General features: G+C 41.3%; 1 pseudogene; it reads left to right on the forward strand.

The window, feature by feature from the left end:
• LOC122123980 overlaps nucleotides 1-9,738 on the forward strand; it is a 49,492-nt pseudogene extending 39,754 nt beyond the window's left edge.
• The last annotated feature ends 219 nt before the right edge of the window (nucleotides 9,739-9,957 follow it).

The raw sequence follows: 9,957 nt of genomic DNA on the forward strand, positions 1-9,957 counted from the left end.
AGGAGAAACATTAGGCCTTGTAAGTATAGGTAGAAACTTGTTGAAAAGAGTCCCAGGGGCATAACAGATAGGAGAGAGACATGACAAATGGGACTACACAAAAATAAAAAGTTTCTGCTCAGCTAAGAACACAGTTACTAAACTAGAAGGACAGCCAAGAGATTGGGAGAAGCTCTCTTTACCTGCAATACATCAAAGGCCTAATATCGAATATATACAAGGAGCTCAAGAAACTAACCCCTCCCAAACTTAATAAAACGATCACTAAGTGGGCAAGGGAGTTAAGGAGAGACTTCTCAGAAGAAGAGGTAAGAATTTTAAAGAAACACATGAGGAAATGCTCATCATCCCTGGCCATAAATGAAATGCAAATCAAAACAGCTCTGAGGTTCCATCTCACCCCAGTTAGACTGGCCTTTTTTTGCCCCTTCCCTTCCCTTTCCTTTTCCCTCCCCAACCCTTTCCCCTCCCCCTTTTCCCTTCCTCTCCCCTCTCCTTTCTCCTCTCCTCTCCCCTCCCCTCCTCTCCTCTCCTTTCTCAATTCTATCTTGTCCTGGGGCTTGAATTCAGGGCCAATTCGAGCAACAACAAATATTGGTGGGAATGTGGGGAAAAGGGAACCCTACTACACGGTTGGTGTGAGTATAAACTAGTACAACCACTTTGGACAGCAGTGTGGAAGTTCCTCAAAAAACTAAACATAGGGGCTGGGTAGGTGGCTCAGTGGTAGAGTGCTTGCCTTGCATGCATGAGGCCCTCAGCACCACATAAGAAGGAAAAATCTGGAAGTGGTGCTGTGGCTCAAGTGGTAGAGCACTAGCGTTGAGCTGAAGAGCTGAGGGACAGCGCCCAAGCCCAGAGTTCAGGCCCCATGACAGACCAAAAACAAAAAAAAGAAACTAAACATAGATTTTCCCTATGTCTCAGCTATACCACTCCTGGGCGTCTAACCTGACCATCATGAGCCAAAGTATAAGGACACCTGCACACCTATGTGCATTGTCATACCATTCACAATAGCCAAGATATGAAAACAGCACACATGCTCCACAATAGATGAGTGGATGCAAAAAGTGTGCTACCCTTACACAGTGGAATTTTACATAGCCATTAGAAAGAATAAAATAATGTCATTTGCAAGGAAATGGATGGAACTGGAACAAATCATGTTAAGTGACGTAAGCCCAGCTTAGAGAGACAAATGGGGCATATTCTCTCTGATATGCTGAAATTAGACACTAGGATATGATAAATTATACTTACAGTGAGAACAAAAGAGTATACTCTTAGGAGATAAATAAAAAGGTACAATGTCTACATGCCTCTTCATATTTATAGAAAATTATCTATCTATCTATCATCTATCTATCTATCTAATCTCTCAAAATGCATGCCAAGATATGAAAACAAGAGATCTCTCTTTTTTCAATGCTAATTTTTTGATATTCTGACTTCTTTTCTTTATGTATGGTATATTCAAGTTTATATCTTTGAGAGGGTAGTAGGGGAGAGTACAGAACTTGAGGAAAAAGTGCATCGGTGGAGCTCATCAGACACAGATGAAAGGGAATTATACAATGCTTGGGTGGAGATGGGAGGGAGGGAGTGGGAGAGAGTGAGGGAATGTAAGACACTGTAGGAAAGGAAATGTGCTCATTATCTGACTCATGTAAATTGTACATGAGTCTGTACACCCCCTTTATAATAACAATAAAGTAAATTAATTTTAAAAAGTTAAAAAGCTCCATATGACCTAAGAATTCTTCTGTTGTATACTACTACATATTGGCATTCATCCAAATGAAATGTGTGGCATAAAAACTATCAAAATTCCAAAATTTAGTGACTTCCCATCTTTGCTATATTCCACTTATTAGAGCCAAGTCACATATCTACTCATTCTATCTAGAAAATAGATTACATAAAATATGAATTTTACTAAGTGGGGATCCTAGGAAACTATTTTAGACACTGTCCCTACAGACTGTACCAAAGGAAGGTTTAGCTTAATATCTACACTGATTCCCTGAGTGTTACTCAGCCATTAATCTCTTTTCCCTTCCCTTCCCTTCCCTTCCCTTCCCTTCCCTTCCCTTCCCTTCCCTTCCCTTCCCTTCCCTTCCCTTCCCTTCTCCTTTCCCCTCCCTTTCCTTCTCCCTTCCCTTTCCTTTTCCCTTCCCTCTCCCTCCCCTCCCTTCCCTCTCCCTCCCCTCCTCTCCTCTCCCTCTCTCCTCTCCCTCCTCTCCTCTCTCCTCCCCTCCCCTCCTCTCCCCTCCCCTCCTCTCCTCTGTCCTCTGTCCTCTCTCCTCTTTCTCTTGTCCTGGGGCTTGAATTCAGGGCCCAGGTGCTGTCCTCGGTCTTCTTTTGCTCAAGGCTAGTGTTCTATTTACTTGAGGCACATCTTCACTTCTGGCTTTTCTTGGGTGTGTGTGGGGGGGGGGGAGGGGGGTGTAGTTTATTGGAGGTAGGAGTCTCATAAACTTTCCTTTTTAGGTTGGCTTTGAACCTCAATCCTCAGATCTCACCCTCCTGAGTAGCTGCATGGGCCACCAGTGCCCAGCAGCCATTTTTGTAAGGTCTAGCTGAAAGGAGGCCACACATGGTTCAGGCAAAAAAAGACTCTATTGGAGGGAGAGGATACTGTGGAAGGGGTGCAGAGGATGCAGGGGGAGGGAACGGGAAGGGTGGGGAGGAAAAGGGCAAGAGACAGAATGCAAGGGGGCTAGGGGCAAAACAAAGGGTGGAACTAATAATAGAGACTGATATATGGAGAGGTCAGGGAGGAGATGTGGCCACAGGGAAGACCTCAGAACCTGGGGACCTCCCACTGCCCCCAGGTGTGCCAGTTACCTGGGTTACAAATGCTGGGTGGGGGTTTCTAGGGAAGGGTCCACATGTACACCAAGGAAGGACAATGGGGAACAATGGGGAAGGGGCCATTTTTCCTGGGTGGAACCAACAATTCTCTTGTCCCTTGTCATTTACCACTCTCCTACCCAAAAGTGTTTCTAAACTCTTCTCAAATTACTACAAATTCTTTATTCATCATTAATATTTTTCCTGTGATGACTTCTCTCTTTTCCTCCTTAATAAGGACATAGAAAATCCTAATTTGCCTACCAGCTAAAGAAGTAATCATTAAACATTATGTGTGAGGTCTTTGTTAATTGATTTTCATTAACCAAAGTGTCTTTCCTAGGACTTCCTCAAGCACAGGGAAATTCAGACTGATTTCTTCCTACCTGCCCCTTCTCACTAGCTATTTATTTTTACCCATCAGTAATCACTATTGGGAGAGGCTACTAGGTATGGCAAGAATGCACTCTTGGCAACATTGAGATTCCAGCTCACCCCAGTCAGAATGGTCATTATCAAGAAAACTAACAATAACAGATGCTGCTGGGGATGTTGGCCAAAGGGGAACACTACTACACTATTGGTGGGATTGTAAATTTGTTCAGTCACTATGAAAAGCAGTATGGAGGTTCCTCAAAAGACTAAGCATAGAGCATCCATATGACCCAGCAATCCCACTCCTGGGCATTTATCCAAATGACCACAAACCAGGACACACAAGCCACCAGCACAACCATGTTCATTGCAGCAGTGTTAACTACAGCTAAGATATGGAATCAACCCAGATGCCCTTCATGGACAAGTAGATCAAGAAAATGTGGTATATATACACAATGACATTCTATGCTTCCATCAGAAAAAATGACATTGCTCCATTTGTAATGGAATGGAAAGATTTGGAAAAAGTATATTCAGAGAAGTAAGCCAGACCCAAAGAAACATTGACTATATGGTTTTCCTCATCTTTAATTAGAATGCAAGTAAACCCATGGATAATAAGAGACAAATAATTACAGTTGGACATGACTCTAAACATTCACACAGTGTGATTAAAGGAGTATATTCTTAGGAGAGAATCACAAGAGCTCAATAACTGTGTGTATATGACCATGTAAAATGATACTTATCGAAATGAACTCCAAGAAATGGAAACAAGAGGGTTTTATTATTGTACTTTTTGTAGTTTTTTTCTTTCCTTTTTTTCTTTGATTTATTTCCTTTTGTTGCTGCATTTGATGTCTGTACCCTTTGTCTTGTCTGTAGGTCTATCTGATTTAGGGAGGAAAAGGGGAAGCACAGAAGGGGATGCATGGTAGGACAAAGGGTGAACCAATTCAGCAGTGATATTCACTAGGCACTATATTGGAAATGAACTATACAACTTTGTGGGGAAGAGACACAGGTGGGGAAAAACTGGGAGAGAATGAGGGAGGGGGTGACATTGTTCAAAAGAAAATGTACTCATTACCTGGCTCATGTAACTGTAACCCCTTTGTACATCACCTTTACAATAAAATAAAATAAAAAAGATAGAGAATGACTGGGGGAAAGGGCACAAAAGGAAAAAATGCAATCTTGTTTTGTTTTGTTTTCAATTTTATTTTACTTGAGTCATTTATCAAGATTATGTTTCTGACAGGGATCTGGGTTGCTTCATCGTACTATAACACCAACAAATCATCAAGTTCAGTAGTCCATGACTACAGGCCAATGCATGTTCAAGTACCTATTACCAATCTTGTACCCTTCCCTATAGGTTTGGGGAAAAATTGCTATGGCTGTGCTGTGAGTAGTTGAGTCCTTTACTTCCTATTTGGAAGTCTATCTTCTGCCAGCATTTACAAAGCAGTAATTGGATAGCTCGTTAAACTGCAAATAAAATCCCAGATACTGCACAAGTCTTTGCAGTCTATCACATATTTTTCTGGGCATTAAGCTGATTTTGTTAATTTTGCAGGCATCCTGGGTGTATATCTTGGATACTTGAACAATATATTTCTTAATCAGAATGTTTTTGTGATATAAGTTTAATGTGTGTCTCAGTTAAGCATCTAAGACTTTAGCTTAATTGATTTCATCCTCACAGTTTCCTCTCAAAATTAAAGCTATGTCCATTAAAAAATGAATTGGGGGGGGGGGGCTGGGAAGGTGGCTCAGTGGTAAGTGCTTGCCTTGTATGCATGAGGCCCTGGGTTCAATTCCTCAGCACCCCATAAGCAGAAAAAGCCGGAAGTGGCCCTGTGGCTCAAGTGGTAGAGCACTAGCCTTGAGTTGAAGAGCTGAAGGACAGCGCCCAGGCCCAGAGGTCAGGCCCCATGACTGACAAAAAAAATGAATTGGTATATTAGGGTTCCCTAGAGATAAGCAAAATGTATAGACATATGAGAGAGGACTTATTAGGGTTATTGATTCATATGATTCTGAGGTTGAACAAGAACTCCAACAAGAAGCCAACTGTAAGCTGTAAACCCTGGAATACCAAAGACACGGCTCAGTCTACATCTAAAAGTTGAGAGCCACAAAGTCTGATAGTGTCATGCTTAGTCTGAGGCTCTAAGCCATAGAACCTAGGTGTTTAATTTTGGAGTCCGGAAGCCAGGGAGCCTGGAATTCCAGTGTCCAAGGTCAGGAAAGAAAGACTATAAAGAACCGCTCCTGGTGATGATAGGCATGTCTGCCTTTACCTTTTTCTTTTTCTGTTTCATTTCTGGGACGTTGGTTGGTTGAGGTTGATGCTTACTTACACCGAGGACTAATTTTTTTCCTTCTATATAGTTCATAGACTCATATACTGAACTCTTCTACTGCTACATCCAAACCTATCTCGTGAACTCTGGTAACCACCAAGTCAAACACTTTCCACATGGCCAGATCTGAAGTATATTAGTAAAACTTTGAACTGAAGCTATTATGTATATATTAAGTCTTTACCAAGTCATGTTATAAGTAAACTCCAAAAAGACAGTTTTGAGATTTATTGATCAAAAGCCACATTGACTTTGTCTCTAGCTGCCAGACCACAGGAAAACAATCTTTTTTTAAATGTTGCTGGCAGTTGATTCCAGGCCATTGCATGTGTCAACCACATGTGGTACCACTAAACTACACCCTACCTGTTCAACTCTGTAAAACAAGGAGAATGGTACTTTTGTTTTCAAGATTATATGAATTATCATGCTACATAAATGTTGCCATTACCACCACTTCCCTTTTTTGTGTGCTAATTATGGTCAAATATATGGCACACAGCAGTCTTAAGATACTTGTTGACTGCTAAATATAAAATTACTGACCTCAAAGGTAAATATCATTACAGACACTTTTGCTCAGGCCTTATATCTTTATCAAATTTAGTTCTACTTTTAAACTTTAAGAAAAAATGTTCTTGGGCTGGATGTGTAACTAAGGGGTAGCGTACATTCAACACATGTGTGAGGCTGTGTCAAACATTTTCAGTCATCATTCTGTACTGATATTTCCAGGTACTGATATTCCTGGAATTATTTGCTTCTTGTCTTTAATTGTAATTATTATTTGTGTTGTTTGTAACCAGCCAGCCATGTCCAGAGTATGAGTCCTTACTAATGGAGTTAAAGAATAGATAAAGTTCTTCCTTGAATGGGAACTTTCCTCTGACTTTACCAACCTCCTCTAACTATAGCCATCAGCAGCCAGTATGAGAAGAATGTGTGCCTTTGCCTTCAACAGTCCCCCTGAAAGGTTAAAGTTTGAGGCAGTGACCACTGCGTGTTGCTTGTTTCTGTCTAGCAAAGCAACACGTGGTGGTAATCAAAACACCTGGTTGATTGTGTGCCTATATAAGACCTGCAAATCCTTAGCTCGGGGCTCTCCTCCGAGGCTCTGCTGTGTCGGAGTGTAGGCCTCGAGCTACAGCCTGTTTAAATAAAACAGCTGTAGAGTCTGACTCTTGGTGGTCGTCTTGCGGGGGGTCCTGTGACCTTGGCATAACACCCCACCCAGTAGGAGCCTTGCACTGATCATTAGAGTGCTTTCTAAATTCTTCTATTACCCCCATCACCCTGGTGACCAACTGTAAAGAAAACAAGAGTTGCTGGGCACTAGTGACTCATACCTCTAATCCTAGCTACTAAGGAGGGTGAGATGTGAGGAGCATAGTTGAAAGCCAGTCCAGGCAGGAAAGTCTGTGAAAGTCTCCACCTAAAAAAATCTGGAAGTGGACCTGTAGCTTAAGTGGTACAGCACTAGCCTTGAGTGGATAAAGCTCAGGGACAGTGCTCAGACCCATGAGTTCAAGCCCTAAGACTGGCACAAAAAAATATGAGTCTTTGACTGCTTAGCAACAAGGAGAAAGGAGAATGTCAGCCCTTGGGTTAGGATAAAAACCCAGCAGACCATCCCGCCCAGTGTGTGCCTGCCTAGCCCTGGGAGGAGTAATGTTAATACACTCTTCTGTACAGAAGTAAAATCTTGAGGAAATCTCCTATATCTCTTGTGCATATATTCATTTTTCTGACAGCAGGGGGTTGTGTGCTTCCAACAAGGCCCTGTGTTTGAACTGCAGCATTGCAAAAATAAAAAGGAGAAGAGATCATTGGGCTTGGTACAGCTCACTTGTTAGAGTACATGCTGAGTAGTTTATTGGAAATAAGAGTCTCATGGACTTTACTGCCCAGGCTGGCTTCAAATCTGGATCCCCAGATCTCCAGCCTAAGTAGCTGGGATTATAGACCTGAGCCACTGGTGCCCAGTTTATCAGAACATTCTTAACACCCAAAGTGCCTTTACTAAAGAAGGAAGGCCAAAACATGTAACAGGTGAATCTTTAAACCAAGCCTCAAGCTATTTAGTTGATAAATATATGACTTAGCAAGTTAGCTCATTCTGTGTTCCTAAATAGCAGTTAGAAAAAAGATGTTGCTAAGCAGAGATTTTTTTTTTAAGCAGCCAATCTGTTAATTTATTGAAATTATTTTGCAACAATGTATCGACAGGTCCAATAACTGGAGCTGTTCATAAAGCCCTAATTAACAAGATTCACCAAAGTCATTTTCAGTCTCTTTAAGTTCTTAATTAGTTTCTCTTAGAGTGTTTTCCTTTGTGTGAATTCCTAGGCACATAGCTATGTGTTCTGTCCCTTTGGGTTTTGCAGAATTTATCCCTCTGCACTTTATTTTCCTGATTGAAATTTGAGACCTGATCCAATATTTTAATGTCAGAAAAAATCCATTGTCGCTAGTTTGTTTGAATCCAGCAAGAAGTGGCATAAAATAAGCATCAAGGCTACAACTTATTACAGTCCTCAACTTACCTTTAAAGCGTTCCTTGTCACTATGAAGAGGGTGATTTTGTTTAGTTAGCTATCTATGGTAGTTGGCAGATTGAATAACAAAAAAACAAACCAGTAAGCCCACCAGTTTAATTTGTTTCTGTTGAAACATTTGAAAAGAATGATAGAGAAAGGGCAGATATGAATAAAAATCTACATAGAGTGTGTGGAGGGAAGGGTAAGATATTGTTATGTACAAAATTCCAAAAGAAGATAAAATTACAATAGAACACAATTTCTCAAACTTGTCCACACATTAAAATCACATGTGAAGCTTGTTAAAAATAACAAAACTACCTTGTAATCTTAGCTGTAATCTTAGCTACTCAGAGGCAGCTGAGATCTCAGGATTATAGTTCAAAGCTGTCTCAGGCAGGAAAGTCTATAAGACTCTTATCTCCAATTAACTACCAAAAGGCTGAAGTGGAGCTGTGGCTCAAGTGGAAGAGCACCAGACGAGTATAAAAGCTCGGGACCAGTCCCCAAGCCCTGAGTTCAAGCCCCAGGACTGCTACAAAAAAAAAAAAAAAAAAAAAAAAAAAACCACACACACACAAAACCAGAGATATGGTATCAGTTCCCAAATAGAGTATCATTAGAGCAAAGCCAAAGTATTTTTATTCTTGCAGATTGTCTAAGATTGTGAGACACAAATAGCTCAGCATTTGTTGTGATAGGTGATCTGGGAGAACAAACTCCAGATGTGCACAGAAACTGTAAAAGGGGGAAAAATTGTACCGACGAAGAAGCTGGGATTATGCCCACATATACAAGGGACTTTCCACCCTGCCACAACTTGTGTGAAAAGTTGGGGGTGGGCATAGCAAGGAAAAGGAGAGGCTGTGCTACTTCCTTTCCTACAATTCCTCTCTCATCCAAGAAATCCTGTTGTTCTCCTGTCCTTATTGATGTCATTATGTCAGGGCAGGATGGGGGAGATGGGCTGTTGTTTGTCAGATGATGTCCACAGACCCCCTCAGATCCCATCATCCCCCACATCTTCCTAGCATAGGAAGAGCTTGAATTTGAGCCTGTAGAGATAGGGCAGCCTTAGAGAGATATTCCACCATAGAGATAAATGCTTAAACTCTAACCTGAGTGTAGGAGGAAGGAGTTTAAGTCTCAGAACCAATTCTTGTTTGGGACCTTAGTCCAGAATTCATGTACAAAAATAGGAAAAGGAAGCAAGGAAACATTGGCCTTAAAAACAAAGAAGAGATGCTCCCTGCTCCTGCTCTGATTCCCCAAGGGATCAGAACTAACTTATGGTTAGTTCTCATAACCTTGGTTAGTTTTCCTCATAACCTTGTCAGCATATCTCAGACTGGTTAGACAAAGCAGCTGATGCAGGGTAGTGCCTTAAGACCCAGCCAGCTGACAGGGAGCTGCTGTTTATCTGCAGCCACTTCAACCAAGTCACCATGGGTGATGTACAGAGTGGCCCGGGATGTTGGACCTCAAAGGCGAAGCCAAGGGGGACGCCTGAAATTATCTGAATGGGATGTCCGGGGAAAATGCCCTGAAAGCTTTCATCAACAAAAGTAGAAGAGGTAAAGAAGAAATATGGAACTTGAGAAATTGCACATGGCTGCCAGCCATATATTTAATCTAAGATGACATCATGCCTTGTTTTTTGCTAATACTATGAATGCTGTGGCTCTAACACATTAAGGAAAGAATTGATTACTGGTTCTTCCTAAGTAATTTTTATCTGAAATCAATTAAAAGTACATTTTTTAAAAAGATGCCAAGTTCTTATCTTTCCTTGGCACAAACATCTGAGATGTGTTTCA

This window comes from Dipodomys spectabilis, unplaced genomic scaffold (assembly GCF_019054845.1).
Source record: "Dipodomys spectabilis isolate Male_0828 unplaced genomic scaffold, ASM1905484v1 ptg000006l, whole genome shotgun sequence".
Classification (NCBI taxonomy): Eukaryota; Metazoa; Chordata; class Mammalia; order Rodentia; family Heteromyidae; genus Dipodomys; species Dipodomys spectabilis.